General features: G+C 41.8%; 1 protein-coding gene across 1 annotated transcript in view; it reads right to left on the reverse strand.

Moving 5' to 3' along the window:
• Nucleotides 1-17,332, reverse strand: part of nup93 (nucleoporin 93) — a 90,620-nt gene that overhangs the window by 41,942 nt on the left and 31,346 nt on the right. The window lies entirely within an intron of this gene.

Raw genomic sequence — 17,332 nt, forward strand, 5'->3', positions numbered from 1 at the left:
ATATCTGTGAGTGGCAAAAGTATGTGAACCTCTAGGATTAGCAGTTAATTTGAAGGTGAAATTAGAGTCAGGTGTTTTCAATCAATGGGATGACAATCAGGTGTGAGTGGGCACCCTGTTTTATTTAAAGAACAGGGATCTATCAAAGCCTGATCTTCACAACACATGTTTGTGGAAGTGCATCATGGCATGAACAAAGGAGATTTCTGAGGACCTCACAAAAAGCGTTGTTGATGCTCATCAGGCTGGAAAAGGTTACAAAACCATCTCTAAAGAGTTTGGACTCCACCAATCCACAGTCAGACAGATTGTGTACAAATGGAGGAAATTCAAGACCGTTGTTACCCTCCACAGGAGTGGTCGACCAACAAAGATCACTCCAAGAGCAAGGCGTGTAATAGTCGGCGAGGTCACAAAGGACCCCAGGGTAACTTCTAAGCAACTGAAGGCCTCCCTCACACTGGCTAATGTTCATGAGTCCACCATCAGGAGAACACTGAACAACAATGTTGTGCATGGCAGGGTTGCAAGGAGAAAGCCACTGCTCTCCAAAAAGAACATTGCTGCTCGTCTGCAGTTTGCTAAAGATCACATAGACAAGCCAGAAGGCTATTGGAAAAATATTTTGTGGACGGATGAGACCAAAATAGAACTTTTTGGTTTAAATGAGAAGCGTTATGTTTGGAGAAAGGAAAACATTGCATTCCAGCATAAGAACCTTATCCCATATGTGAAACATGGTGGTGGTAGTATCATGGTTTGGGCCTGTTTTGCTGCATCTGGGCCAGGACGGCTTGCCATCATTGATGGAACGATGAATTCTGAATTATACCAGCAAATTCTAAAGGAAAATGTCAGGACATCTGTCCATGAACTGAATCTCAAGAGAAGGTGGGTCATGCAGCAAGACAACGACCCTAAGCACACAAGTCGTTCTACCAAAGAATGGTTAAAGAAGAATAAAAAGTTAATGTTTTGGAATGGCCAAGTCAAAGTCCTGACCTTAATCCAATGGAAATGTTGTGGAAGGACCTGAAGCAAGCAGTTCATGTGAGGAAACCCACCAACATCCCAGAGTTGAAGCTGTTCCGTACGGAGGAACGGGCTAAAATTCCTCCAAGTCGGTGTGCAGGACTGATCAACAGTTACCGCAAACGCTTAGTTGCAGTTATTGCTGCACAAGGGGGTCACACCAGATACTGAAAGCAAAGGTTCACATACTTTTGCCACTCACAGATATGTAATACTGGATCATTTCCCTCAATAAATAAAATGACCAAGTATAATATTTTTGTCTCATTTGTTTAACTGGGTTCACTTTATCTACTTTTAGGACTTGTGTGAAAATCTGATGATGTTTTAGGCCATATTTATGCAGAAATATAGAAAATTCTAAAGGGTTCACAAACTTTCAAGCACCACTGTACTTGGCCACTGAATCACTTTCACCCTGTTCTTCTTCAGAAATCCAACAGTGGCCTTAGATGTGTGTTTAGTCATGTTGGAAAAGTGCACAACGACCAAGGGCACGGAGTGATGGTAGCATCTTCTCTTTCAGTATAGAGCAATACATCTGTGAATTCATGATGCCATCAATGAAATGCAGCTCCCCGACACCAGCAGCACTCATGCAGCCCCACATAAGGACACTGCCACCACCATGTTTCACTGTAGGCACCATGCATTTTTCTTTGTATTCCTCACCTTTGCGACACCATACAGTTTTGAAGCCATCAGTTCCAAAAACGTTTATCTTGGTCCCATCACTCCAGAGTATAAAGTCCCAGTAGTCTTCATCTTTGTCAGCATGGGCCCTGGCAAACTCTAGGCGGGCTTTTTTGTGCCTGGGCTTTAAGAGAGGCAACTTCCGTGGATGGCATCCATGCATGCCATTCCTCTGCAGTGTACGCCGTATTGTGTCACGGGAAATAGTCACCCCAGTTTGGCTTTCTACTTCTTTAGATAACTGCAGTGAACTTGCATGCCGATTTTCTTCAACCCTTCTCATAAGAAGACGCTCCTGTCGAGGTGTTAACTTCTGTGGACAACCTGGACGTCTCTGTGAGATGGTTGCAGTTCCAGCTTTCTTAAATTTTTGTACCACTTTTGCTCCAGTATTCTGACTGATAAGTAAAGCTTTGCTGATCATCTTGTAGCCTTCACCTTTGTGGTGTAAAGAAATTATTTTCTTTGGGGAATTCTGAAGAGACAAGTTGAGCATCACTCTCCATCCAGCATCCAGTCACTAAAAGAGGTCATTGTTGAAGAATGGAAAAAGATTGATGTTGCAAAATGTCGCCAACTTGTTCATTCCATGCCTAGAAGACTTGGTGCTGTCATTAAAAATCATGGAGGCCATACAAAGTATTAGATGATGTAGTTTTTGTTGTGGGGTGTACTCATTTTTGCACCACCCTAATTTGAGTAAAACTGAAAAATGTGTAATCTAAGTTATATTATTAACCTTACTTTCCCGTTATAAGTTAAACAGATGTTATATTAAACTTTGTCTTGTCAACATTTTGGAAATTGTTTGTGTTCGTTGAGATATTGTTTAAAATGTTACTTTTCAAAGGGGGTGGACTCATTTACGCTCAGCACTGTATACTCCATGGACTGTGACCAAAATCTCCACCAGATGATTTAATGCTCTCTGTTCAGTCACCATTGTGTCATTCCATGAGTCAAATTTCCAGGTAATGAGCCTCATATCTGAACTCCACGCATCTGTTGTCCCTGCTAAGAAAAGCATGCAATGCTCGTTTATATAATTATGTTAAAAACCACGACTGGTTAGACAGAGTACATACCAAATAAGTGATTAAGATCTCGACAGAAAGCTTTAACCGTCATTAAGTCCCTCGTGTTCTCTAGAAGCATGTTCAAAAGCTCATCAACAAGGCAGCGAGTGCTACGCCCTAGTGCTGGGTTCTATAACGCCCTCTGGTGCACACACAGTAGATTAGATGAGCAGTGAAGGATGAAGGATAGGTAGAGGATCTACACTGTAGAAGCCTTTAACAAGGAAAGGAAAAAAAAAATCAGCTTCAAAAGGGATTTATATTATTAGGTGTGATATCTGAGATTGTGTAGCAGATCTACAGCTTGCACGTTAATACGAAAAATAATAAAGAAGCTCCACCAAGAACATCTTATTGTCGACCTGCGTGAACGTTATTCAGCAGAAAACTCAACTGTCCATTAATGGTCAGACTTAACACCACGCCGACACTCCTACGCACCAGGATGACCACTGCAGGGTGTGCAGGAATAAATGTGTGTATGACTTGTCCGACAAGAATCCTGGAACACTGAGTCACTGTGACTGAACTGCAATTCCAGACAAAAAGTGTGTGGGATTATTTGGAACAGAAAATGAAACGGCAAAATGGGCACCACAAACTCACTGAATTGCGCACACACAGTGGAGGAGTGAGCTAAAATTGACAGGCATCTTTACCAACAAGGCAAGGGCTTGAAACACGAGGAAAGAAATGACACATGCACCTACTTTGGTATCTCAGCATTGTATAGTAAGACACCGCTAATGGTGGCCAGTGTATTATTTTGCTAAAACAGCATGCTCTAAAGTGTTTTTGTCCTCTTATTCTTCGTTTGCATGTGACGTCATAGCTAATTATCCATGAGGCTTTGAACCAGAAGTGGGCCGTGTTGGAGGACAAACTCACGCAGCACACAGTTACTCTAGAACAGCGGTTCCCAAACTTTTTTTGGCCGCGCACCCCCTTCTATACTCCAACCAGGTTGACGCACCCCCAGTTCCCCAGTTTCAAAAAACACACGCTTTCTTATAAAGGCAGCATCTTTAATTGTGCTAAAATGATAAACATCATTTGCCACACCTGCAGGAAACCACAAAAGTGAGGAAAAACAAAAAAAACCCCAAAGCTTTCTTAAGCCTCGGTCACAACCGGCTGTACGTGCTCCTACGGCCGGTCTACGTGCAAAAAATGCAAGAAACGCACGGAGGGCGCGCGTATGACGTGCTGATTTTCGAGCTGTAGACTGGCTGCAGAGGTTCTTTGTCATGTCAAACAAACTCTACAGGCGCTTACGTTTTTTTCCAGGTTGCAAGACAAACTTAGGGCCAACGCGTGTCTTTCTCCATGAGCAAAAAAAAAAAAAAAAGGCAGCGATTTGGGAAATGCCAAAAATCGCACGGCCAAAAAAAATAAATAAATAGTACGTCCGGTTGTGACCTAGGCTTTACAAAGGCAGCACGTCATGCTCGTATGAGAACATTGAATCACATTAACATATTATGCGCTCTCGTATTTGAATTAGATAGAATATGATTGAAATGCAATAGTTTTAAAACGTTGCAACACGGTAAATACGCAAATTCATTACAAAGGGAGATCACATCGAGGCATGTAGTCTACCAGCCAGATATGGGGAAGATATATGATTTTCATCTGTGTTTAAAACACTAGCAACACAATCCTGTCATTACAAGGTTAATTTAATTTGCAAAAAAGTTAACATATAATAACAGTAAAAATAGCAATGATAATTATGAACATATGCATTTTAAAGAGATACAACAATTAAGGAGCATATCCGCTGCAATCCCGTCTCCCTCTCTTCTCTCCTCCTCACCAATTGCCCCCGATTCCTCCCTATCTGTTGGGGTTTCTCCTCCTTCATCCCTGGATTTGTGGTGGCGCATTTAGTTTTGCCGATTTCAACCAGTTGAGCATCGCGAATGAATGAATGAAGCCACAAACTACTGCAGAACTGTTAAGGCGTAGAAGAGTTAAAAATCGCCATTACATTTTTTATCTTGCGCACCCTCTAGTGGCAGCTCGTGCACCCCCGGGGGTGCGCGCACCACACTTTGGGAAACCCTGCTCTAGAAGATATGCTCGAGAGGTTGTTACGCTCAAGAATTCCTTTTGTTTCTTCCCTATGCCCACTATTTGTGCTGTAACTGGATGCGGGCACAACTCTATTTGAGACAAGGGGACTTAGAAGTTTTTTAGAATTCCAGCAAGGAGGGGGGGGGGGAAAAAAAAAAAAGGAGTTGTCCACGGAGCGTAGATGTCCAACATAAACTGGGCTGATCTGAGCGACCACATGAGTCTGCAGTGAACATTTTATTAACGGTAAGTGTTACGAACTAGTTATTAATGAAAGATCACAATATATAAGAAATATTGGATCATTTAGGACGGCACGGTGGTGTAGCGGTTAGCGCTGTCGCCTCATAGCAAGAAGGTCCGTGGCCGGCGAGGGCCTTTCTGTGTGGAGTTTGCATGTTCTCCCCGTGTCCGCGTGGGTTTCCTCCGGGTGCTCCGGTTTCCCCCACAGTCCAAAGACATGCAGGTTAGGTTAACTGGTGACTCTAAATTGACCGTAGGTGTGAATGTGAGTGTGAATGGTTGTCTGTGTCTATGTGTCAGCCCTGTGATGACCTGGCGACTTGTCCAGGGTGTACCCCGCCTTTCGCCCGTAGTCAGCTGGGATAGGCTCCAGCTTGCCTGCGACCCTGTAGAACAGGATAAAGCGGCTACAGATAATGGATGGATGGTTTAATAGCCTGGTTGTGCAGAAACTCGCCGCTGTCAAACGTTAAAAGCCGTGATCATCAAGTGTGTGACGCGACAATAAAAGGCTTCGATGATCATTTCATTTTAAAAACAGCTGTATATAATTTTTCGTGACGCTGCTTTTATTTTGCTTTTTCCCCCCCATTAAGGAAACCAGCTGATCTCTACAGTTTTACAGATCCAGACTGGGCTCCAACACAAAATATGGGCCACAACAAAATCAAAAATGGTACTAAAAGTGGTAGCAAGGCTTACAGAGCACAGAAAGAAATGCAAAATTATTGAAGAATCTTCCCAAATGATCACAGTCAATCGAACAAGATTCATGACAATCCACTACCTCAAATACTGCAGCCTCCTCGCCCAGTGAGTGCTCTTTTAAAACTAAAATATATGTTATATAGTGTGTTCAATACCTATCTTTTGGAGCAGTCAAAATGATCATTTTTAAAATAGATTTGAGAAATGACTACAAGCTTCTAAATCTAACTCCTCTTTACCTTCCAATCTGTACATCTTACCACTGTGTGTGTATAATTATTTATTTAATATATCCTCCAACATGGCGGCGGTCAGTGATGCAAGCAGTTTTGGTTACGTGGCTGCAAACAAAGAATATGACAGCACATTGTCAACATTAAAACTGTTATTTATTAAAACACACCACACATTTTATCATCTCATATCATCTCTAGCCGCTTTATCCTGTTCTACAGGGTCGCAGGCAAGCTGGAGCCTATCCCAGCTGACTACGGGCGAAAGGCGGGGTACACCCTGGACAAGTCGCCAGGTCATCACAGGGCTGACACATAGACACAGACAACCATTCACACTCACATTCACACCTACGGTCAATTTAGAGTCACCAGTTAACCTAACCTGCATGTCTTTGGACTGTGGGGGAAACCGGAGCACCCGGAGGAAACCCACGCGGACACGGGGAGAACATGCAAACTCCGCACAGAAAGGCCCTCGCCAGCTGCTGGGCTCGAACCCAGGACCTTCTTGCTGTGAGGCGACAGCGCTAACCACTACACCACCATGCCGCCCTCATATTTTATCAGTTTAGTTATAACTGTAGGACAGGAAAGTTAGTTTCTGATATCACTTACTTAAAGCAGTTATAAACAGTCATTCCTACAGCAGCCTCGACACCTTTGGGCATGAAAATCAACAGAACCAGGGATTCACAAGTGAAGCCAAAATATCTGGGGCCCTCTAGTGGTTGGCTGCAGTACAATTCTTAACCCCACCTATTCCTATACATTACTCAGTGGGACCAGGAGTAAACTTAAAGTGCACATGACGGGTAAATTCAGGAGCAAGATCAATGTAATTCTCTTATTTTACATTAAACTTTGGTCAAATATCTGTCACATTTTGTGCAATTATTTTTACCTTGCGCAATACCAGAAAAATTCAGTTGAAATCAAGCCATTTGAGGCGAATTGGTCCGCCTCGGAAAAAACTTGGCATTTGGATTTCCCGGCAAACATTGACTTTTGTGACGTCACATGCGGGACGCCTCCCTCTGAATCCCATGTCAGCGCTGGTTTGTTTATGAGAAAACGACCTGGTGGTTTTCTGCAAATTTCAACGTTATCGCGTAATTATTAAAATGGTTAACAGATGTATCGTAGGAGGGTGTAGCAACACCAATCTTGATGGGATTAGTACTCATCGTTTTCCAAAAGACCGGACAATGAGAGAGAAATGGGAGCGCTTGGTGTACACAGGCTGTGCACTGAAACCGTGCAAAGCTCGCGCAGCCTGCTGGCGCTTCCGCAGGTGACGTCACGAATCTGGCTCCAGACTCCCTTGGGATTTTTCCAGACGTGTTATTTTTTTCTGCTGTAGACAGATGGCCTTGTGCAAAATTACCCTTCTGGATGAGTGTGTAAAGGGACATACTTTCATTAAAAAAAAAAAACCAAAATTGGTCCAGAATATGCACTTTAAAGGGGAACTGAAGGCAAATTTATTATCATCGAAATTCTATTTCTCATTTTAGTAAATATAGGAATGCATTTCTGACAGCTATTTTGTCACTGCTATAGCAAGTTATGAGTGTTTGAAATATGCTATGTAATATAGCAGTCCATACGTAAATGAGATTCGCTGAGACCTGTGCGAGACATCGTAGGATGGAAGTAAAACGTACAGCGGAAATCAAAGGTGACCAACATCTGCCAACGTTGTCAAAAGACGTGCGCGCCCTCCTTCGAATGCTGACGTAATCAAGCCGGAAGTTTTCCCTGTGTCCGAAATCGCCCCCTACTCACTATATAGTGTGGACACCATTTTGTAGCGCTGTCCGAAACCTTAGCAAGGGTTATGTGGGAAATGCGCTCAGTATAATATGTATTTATCACATAAATATACGCATGTATTTATTATTTTGAAAACCCACCAGCCGCCTAAACTGGCACATTTTAATTGCGCAACAGTAATGACGTTAATACCAGCGCGACGGACTAGTCCTGATCCTGTCGTCTTTCCAACTCTTCTCTACTCCACGTCGGTTCGAAGTCATATGGAATAATCTCCATCACTGATGAAGCGGGCAAATCTCAAAATTGATCTAAATTGGAATGATATGGCGATCTGGCCGCTGTGTAAACAGCTTTCAAAATGGCGGCGCTGACACTTCACGTTTGAAGTCTCACACAAATCTTGTGAAAATCGTGCGGATAAGCGACGCCTGCCATTGACCATACGAACTACGTTCAGCATGGCTAAAAATCAAAAAGGCCGATAAGCGTAATATAATATACCGATACGAGTCACGATATAAGGTTAATAAAACCGAAAACGTAATTGAATAACAACATGTTAATTAAGAAATAAAGCAAGTTTAAAAATGACTTCAGTTCCCTTTTAAAACAGCCACATACTTCAGCCCCCCTCAGCACACACACACACTCCTTAAGGACTGGGGAGGGGGAAAATGCAAAAGAAAAAAAAAATGCAGGGGGGGAAAAAAAAAAAGTGCAGTTCCATTATAAAACTTGGTCTAAAATAAATGTGAAGACTTAAATATGACTCTTTTAACTGTTTGTTCAGGTCCAAATGCTCTGTAATAGGAGCCAAGGGGAGGGGTCCTGCAGGTGCCCATCCTCATCCAGTGCAAGTCCTCTCCCAAAAACCAGTAAATTAAAATTTAGAGTGGGGTATCATAAGTTGAACTGGTTGCCATGGAAATACAAAAAAAAAAAAAATTAAAAAAAAAAAAAAAACAGAAATCCTAAAGTGTCAAAAGGCACAGCTCCTCAAGTCCCTTAAAGGAACAGTCCGCCGTACTTCCATAATGAAATATGTTCTTCTCTGAATTGAGACGAGCTGCTCCGTACCTCTCCGAGCTTTGTGCGACCTCCCAGTCAGTCAGACGCACTGTTACTCCTGTTAGCAATGTAGCTAGGCTCAGTATGGCCAATGGTATTTTTTGGGGCTGTAGTTAGATGCGACCAAACTCTTCCACGTTTTTCCTGTTTACATAGGTTTATATGACCAGTGATATGAAACAAAGTTCAGTTACACAAATTGAAACGTAGCGATTTTCTATGCTATGGAAAGTCCGCACTATGACAGGCGTACTAACACCTTCTGCGCGCTTCGACAGCGCATTGATACCTTCACTCCTGTTTTTTTTTTTCAATGTGGTATCAATGCGCTGTCGAAGCGCGCAGAAGGTGTTAGTACGCCTGTCATTATAGTGCGGACTTTCCATAGCATAGAAAATCGCCACGTTTAAATTTGTGTAACTGAACTTTGTTTCATGTCACTAGTCATATAAACCTATGTAAACAGGAAAAATGCGGAAGAGTTTGGTCGCATCTAACTACAGCCCCAAAAAATACCATTGGCCATACTGAGCCTAGCTACATTGCTAACAGGAGTAACAGCGCGTCTGACTGACTGGGAGGTCGCACAAAGCTCGGAGAGGTACGGATTAGACCCCGAAGCCGCCGCCAGGCGCCGCTAAAACCGCCATTTAGAATTTGAGCCGCCGCCAGCCAATAATTTTGTAAGCCAATTTGAGCCGCTATCTAATAAAATTTGGCTGAGCCACTAAGAATTGTGTACATCAAATAATGGGTTTATCCACATCATGAGCTACAAGAAAAGTGACACAAACATGATCAACTGTACACACTAGTAGTAACACAATAGAGACGTATAGGCATACACTGTAGAGATTTAGAACTGATATCACAGCACAGAGAGCCACCACAAGCTTGCCGTTGTGACTACCTGTCTGGCTTCCCGCCCCTCACACCGTTACCACGATACACTGGGGAACCCGGGAACCCACCCAGAGCATCAATCGACTCCGATATCGACGAGATGGCTGCATTCTTTGCCGCTGCTGAGGGAAAGTGTAAAGGCATTTTTTTTGTTTGTTTGTTTCACATACTTCGAGATTGATAAAAAAAAAAAAAAGTACTCCACCACTCTACTTTCATCATAGTAAGATAGCTGCCAGTCCTTCACTGGTCATTGCTAGTGAGAGTAGACAGCTAGATGCCTTCCTCGAACAATCCAGATTAGCTTATTATTAGCATTGAACTACAATCTTGCTAGATTTATATTTACAATGAAGTAAGAGACCAGGGGACCTGTGGTAATTTGCTATTTATTCCCCCCATTTGTTTGATCCGTTCGCCCGGATATATGCCACACAGTGACGTCCATTAATTAAGCGTGACTCCCTCAGAGACACTCTTTCATGATTCATACTTTGCAGTCTGACCACAGCTAGCAATATACTGACCGCTCTGTTTGCCTGGTAGGCAAGGCAGACAGAACATTAGTGAACTTGGCGGTCGGAGATAATTTAGAGCGAATCCGTCGCCGTACACTGCACAGAATAAAGTCTACTAGGGCCTACTATATTTTAATATCTCATAATTCATATGATTTCACGTTAAATGACCCGTGTGTGTGTGTGTGTGTGTGTGTGTGTGTGTGTGTGAGAGAGAGAGAGAGAGTGTGAGTGAGTGAGCGAGATAATAATAATACATCTAAGTACTTATAATAAATGTAATAAATAAATAACTTATAATCAATAAATGCTATCATAAATACACCATTTGTTGTAGTACAATCAGTTTTTTAACCAAACTGTGTTGTGGAACAGCCTATGTATCTGTGTAACCAGTACACTGCATCTTATAATCAATTGAACGTAGACCATAGGCGTGAAGAAACAGTATCAGCCATTTGTAGCCATAAACATTTTGGTGGCTGCAGCAGCCATTAAGGTTTTGGCTGAGTCAGCTAGCCAGCCAATAATTTCATCAGCCAGCCATTATCCTGAAAACAAACGGCTTCGGGGTCTAGTACGGATCAACTCGTCTCAATTCAGAGAAGAACATATTTCATTATGGAAGTACAGTGGACTGTTCCTTTAACAGAACTGTCAGGATTCCTGGGAAAAAAAATCCTAATAGTTTGAGTTATGCTCCGGAAACTAAAATATTTACAGAAAGACAGACGGATGGATAGACGGACAGAGCGATAGTTATATCCCGCCGTATTATATGCTGGGGGATAAAAAGGGAAGCCAACACAGGTCTAGCACTGCTGCTGGCTCACTGTCGTACAATTTTTAGCACCGCCCACCCCCATGTGTTTCAATGACAAAACAGCCTTTTCCCCACGTCACTTTTCTCATCTAAACAGTCTTTCCATCAACAGTGTCCAATATGAACAGTTCGTTTTCCCTGTGCTGATATCTGCATGTTATTTTCTCCCAAACATTTGTTTTTAAAAATGCGATTCTATGATATTGTAAGAAGGCGTGACTTTGCTTGGGAATGACATGACTGACGGCCTCGGCCGGAAGAGACCTGCTGCAGCCAGCCAGCTAACTTAGCCACAGAATTTACAGTCATACATTACTTATTTAGGAAGCCCAATGGTTAGAGAAGCAGCTTTGGGGCCAAAAGGTTGCTGGTTCGATTCCCTGGACCAGCAGGAATGGCTGAAGTGCCCTTGAACTGCTCCACAGGCTGCTCTGGGTAAGTTGTATGACGCTCTGGATAAAAGCGTCTGCTAAATGCCATTAATGTAATACTTGACCTAGTGGTTAGTGTGTCCGCCTCTCTACCAGGAGGTCACGAGTTCTACTTGCATACCTTCCTAAAAATGGTACCTGCTGCAATCCAGATGCCAAAGTCAAACTCTGAGAGGACTGGCACGTCACTGTAACCCTAGCCATGTAATCAGCGAAAGACTGAGAGTGGCACGGCCCAATGTACTTGGACGGGAGACTGCCTGGGAAGACCTGGTCCTGGCACAGATCACATGCACCAACACAAACTATTAGCCATTTCTATTTAAAACATTGGAGAGGTTTAATAGGAAAAGACTAGTTTAATAATGATAACTACTTTGCCATATAGCCCCCTTGATTGCTATATTATTTCAGTATTAACGACATCCAGCCAGCTATCAAAATTTCTGCAAAAGCCTTTTTTTTTTCGTCAGTGAACACAATAATGTTAGGATGCATTTTAGAACTAGGCTAGTTAATTCACAGTGCACTCGGAATAGCCATGTGTCCCAAATAATGACTTATTAACTCACATCAACAGGTCAGCAAATTTCCAGTTCATGTGATAAATGTCCTTCCAAGACGCAGCCATATGAATGGAATTTCTCTTGTCGAAACTATTTCATGGGGTGGCACGGTGGTGTAGTGGTTAGCACGGTCGCCTCACAGCAAGAAGGTTCTGGGTTTGAGCCAAGCAGCTGGCAGGGCCTTTCTGTGCGGAGTTTGCATGTTCTCCCCATGTCTGCGTGGGTTTCCTCCGGGTGCTCCGGTTTCCCCCACAGTCCAAAGACATGCGGTTAGGTTAATATGGGACGGCCTTGGGCTGAGGTGCCCTTGAGCGAGGCACCTAACTCCCAGCTGCTCCCCGGGTGCTGTTAGCATGGCTGCCCACTGCTCTGGGTATGTGTGTTCACTGCTTCAGACAGGTTAAAGCGCATATTCTGGACCAATTTTGTGTTTTGTTATATGAAAGTATGTCCCTTTACACACTCATCCAGAAGGGTAATTTTGCACAAGGCCATCTGTCTACAGCAGAAAAAAAATAAAATAAAACGCGTCTGGAAAAATCCCAAGGGAGTCTGGAGCCAGATTCGTGATGTCATCTGCGGAAGCGCCAGCAGGCTGCGCGAGCTTTGCACGGTTTCAGTGCACAGCCTGTGTAGACCAAGCGCTCCCATTTCTCTCTCATTGTCCGGTCTTTTGGGAAACGATGAGTACTAATCCCATCAAGATTGGTGTTGCTACACCCTCCTACGATACATCTGTTAACCATTTTAATAATTACGTGATAACGTTGAAGAAATTTGCAGAAAACCACCAGGTCGTTTTCTCAAACAAACCAGCGCTGACGTAGGATTCAGAGGGAGGCGTCCTGCACATGACGTCACGAAAATCAATGTTTGCCGGGAAATCCAAATGCCAAGTTTTTTCAGAGGCGGACCAATTCGCCTCAAATGGCTTGATTTCAACTGAATTTTTTAAATAGGAGAATTACATTAATCTTGCTCCTGAATTTACCCGTGATGTGCACTTTAAATGCAGGAAGGACTTTCACAAGCGCGTGATGAATAAAGTTCATCATCTTCTATTTAAGCTTTCTGGATAGATATAAATCAAGAGAATTTGAGAAATGTGCCAGTATTCGTGTGATCATTTCTATCACTGTATATCGAGAGAGAGAGGTGCGGGCCCTATGTGGGTGTGCCTGACTTTGGCTCTCATCTCTAGTGTGCAGACTCTCGCCTCAAATTTGACATATCGGTGGTATTTTAGCTTCGTTTCTATAGAGTGGAGGCAACGTAGGCACACCATCCATATTCTCTACAGTTAATGGGTGTTCCTATAAAGTGGCTAGCGAGTGTATATTTGATGTAAATATGTGCTGCTCGTATGCTAATTAATTTGCATCTCAATAAAGACATTTTGATAATTGCTCATGTTGGTAGGCTGTGATATGTTGCAACAGATGGTTGCGTGTAGTGGAAGTGACAACATACTTGAAAAGTACAAAAAAAAAAGCCACAAGAAATGTATTGCTTGATTCAGAGCTTCCTGGAATGGTTTTGTGTTCATTCTGTTTCCTATGAACACTTTTTTTCACATACAAGTTGTGCTGTCGCAAGTTTTGTTTACAATAAAAGCTTTATTCTGGATGCAGTGGGCATTGTTATCTTAACCGATGGTGTTTTGTGTTCTAGTTTGTCAGTTCAGTGTGTATCACCATAATAATACAGGCATACAAATGGATTATTGACAGCTTATACCCCTTTTTTGACCAACAGGGAATGGGTTCTTCAACCAGTTCCATTCAGGATTCTTTGAATCTTGGTGCCAGGTAGAGAACCAGTCCATGTTTTCACCAGTTTTGAGCAGAACCATCGCAATCAACGATGTGTCATAAATGGAGGGTGTTGCATACTGCACAACAGAAGTAAACACCAGTTTTGAGCAAAACCATCTCAATCAAGGATGTGTCATAAATGGAGGGTGTTGCATACTGCACAACAGAAGTAAACACCAGTTTTGAGCAGAACCATCGCAATCAAGGATGTGTCATAAACGGAGGGTGTTGCATACTGCACAACAGAAGTAAACAGTAGACGCGAGATAGAGGAGCGCCCTGATTACCTGCAAGCTTTTGTTCTGTGATTGCAGATATTGCTTTTAATTCCAATTTTTTTTGGAAGGTGTATCCTTTTCTGTTGCGTTCTCCATTGCTGTGCTCGGCTTCCTCTCCAAACTAATGACACACCCACTGATCCGCTCACGGTTTATGTTGGAAAAACCAGCTATGTATTTGGTGTGAGAAGACCACTTGCTTTATTAAAAAAAAAAAAAAACTAGTCTCAGGTACAATCAGTGCAGTTTTATAAAGAAATGTAATTTATAAGTTTTACTGAGCATCTTCGAGAACCAGCCACAGTTCTTTTGGACACTTTGACTGTCACACTTGCTTCTTAATTTTGCACCAAAACCCAGTAGACTTCATTATAGTTTCATTTTTCATCTGAAAAGTGGTCTCTTGTGTAATATGCTGCTCAGATACAAACTTTTTTCCTGTAACATTTAATTTTGTGCTGGAAACCGAACATTTAGAACTCAAATGTTTTTGTACTGACTCGATAATGTAGAAATCATAAAAAAGTTGGGGGTTTTCGCAGTTCGGTTTCCATCAAATCCTGCGCTCTGATTGGCTGGCGAGCGGGTCCGTATCCTACGATACGGACCCCGGTTATGGACCTCTGGCGACTCGCTCGTTCACAACAACAAACATAGTAGCAATTTTTGTCAACATTTATCTTTTTTATAAAAAGTTTATTTATAAGATTATCAAAAATCTTATAAATTTTTGCCAGCATTTCTCAGGAGAATAGCATTAATTTTACAGCATGGATAGTGATAACGACAGTGTTCACAGTGAAAGCGAGTTTTACTACCCTGAGGAAGAAGAAATAAAAGAAAACATTTCAGGAGAAAGCTAAAAACCTGTAACTTGCTAACGCCAAGCAAAAACATGGCTGAATCCTGAATGACTCAATTTTGTATAAATAGGGGACTACATAGGCGGCAAAATGTAGTTTTTTCCTGCCATGGAAGTGCACTTGTATACCGAGGAGAAAGCCATTTGCATTACAGCCGTGAATGAGGATTCAAAATGGCGGCTCGGCTCGGTTTTCCCTTTCGGGCGCTCTCGTTTTCTGTTAGAACTTGGTAAAGAAAAAATATATATATATTATTTACCAGTTTAAGGTCGGTTCGTATAGTGAAATACCGTGACCTCGGCCTTAAATACTGACCTTGGCCCAGATGGCTTCGGTCAGTACTTTCAAGACCTCGGTCACGGTATTTCATGATACAGACCTCCCAGCTGGTAAATAACACATATGTATTTAAAAAAAAAAAAAAAAAAACACATCGGGTACCTCAGACTTTTCCACATACTGTACTTCAAACTGTTTTCTAAATAAAGAATTCATTTTTCATTAGTGCTAGAAAATATGCAAGTGACCTTAACAATAACTATGGACCTACAAAAAATTCATTTCCGATAATGGAAAACACAACCCATGGCATTTTGCAATGCTGAGTAATAGTACATTTAGTTCATGAAGTCATATGATTTGTTATGTGGTATGCTTAGGTAGTCATAGGCATGGCGATTGAAACAAACATAAGGAGTTATAATTATCTAGTTATAATTATTATATAGTTATTATAATATATTATAATTTATATTATAATTATTAATATATTATATATTAATTATTATATAGTTACAGTTATTCTAGTTATAATTATCTCCAATAGTTTTTCAGATTCAGTTTATTTTATAAGGGACCATGTACAATTAAAACATAAAATGTTGCCATTTAATGCATTGTACCAGAGTTAGCCTCAGGCTAATTTACATCTGCAGTCCCAAGCAAGACATAAGAACAATACATAAAAACATACAAAATAAATATCCAGACCTCCTACCTCACCCAAATAGCAAACTCCACTCATACAGTAAACAAATTACTCACGAGTGTCCAAACCCCCTACACCCCAAACTCGCGCGCGCGCGCACACACACACACACACACACACCCGCATCCAACATAAACACATTCTGTCAGCACCATGAATCAGTGATTACAGTTTTGACTGTTTTTTAGGAAACATTTCAGTTGTGATTTGAAGCTCCTGATGGAGAGACAGTTCTTTAAATCCCTGATAGTGCATTCCACTGTGTAGTGGCTTTAAAAGAAAAAGAAGATTGTCCAAAAGTTGTGCAATAAAAAGGTATGTTACAGTCATGGACAGAGGCTATTCTGGAGGATCATATGGAACTAGCAGGACGATAACAGACAAACTCCAAAAGACAAGCTGGGGCCAGACCATGTAGGATCTTGTACACTAGACACAAGCTTGAAAAAAGTCTAAAATTTTCAAAACTTAATAAATGATGTTTCTAATGAATAGAAACAGGTGTGACGATTCAGTTTTTTCACGATTCAATTCACAATTTTAACCTTCCGATTCGATTCGAATCACGATTCACATTTTCCCCTCCATTTTGTAACTGATGCAAATCACGGTCAAGATTCTGTTAACTGTCAGCCTAGAAGTGTACAGCAATAAAAACAAACAAACAAACAGTAGTGTTGCCTTTATAGTCTTTATTCAGACTCCAGTCACTCCATTGACTTGGAATGGAACTATGAATGCATCACAGTTCAGTCGTTTTTAGCACATTTTAATTTTCAAACCGCAAAACACTAAGAAATAAAAAAAGCACATGACTTTTGTCTCAATCTTTTAAAACACAAAAATACAGTCACTTGTGTTAAAGTGAATACCACCTCTTGAGATACAACATTCATTGTCCAGAGAGTACACAGGCACAGAGATTGTAAGAAACGCCGCCAAACCGGGCTTTTAAAAGCCGGTGGCTTCAGGAATTCCGAGTCGTCCGCCATGTTGTTCGCAAAGCGGCGCGTGATCTTGCGAGATTGCTATAGCAACGACAAAGATGGCTGCACCCACGTACAGCCCCGGATACCGAATTTTTAAGATCAAAATTATGCAGTTTGTTGAAATTTGTTATCGGGATTAAATTAGGTATTGTTAGCGAGTCGTCAGTGAATCGTGATTCGTTACATTTTCATTGATTTTTGAATCACAGATTGAAATGGATCGATCGATCAGGGATCGATTAATCGTC

Source organism: Neoarius graeffei, chromosome 6 (genome assembly GCF_027579695.1).
Source record: "Neoarius graeffei isolate fNeoGra1 chromosome 6, fNeoGra1.pri, whole genome shotgun sequence".
Classification (NCBI taxonomy): Eukaryota; Metazoa; Chordata; class Actinopteri; order Siluriformes; family Ariidae; genus Neoarius; species Neoarius graeffei.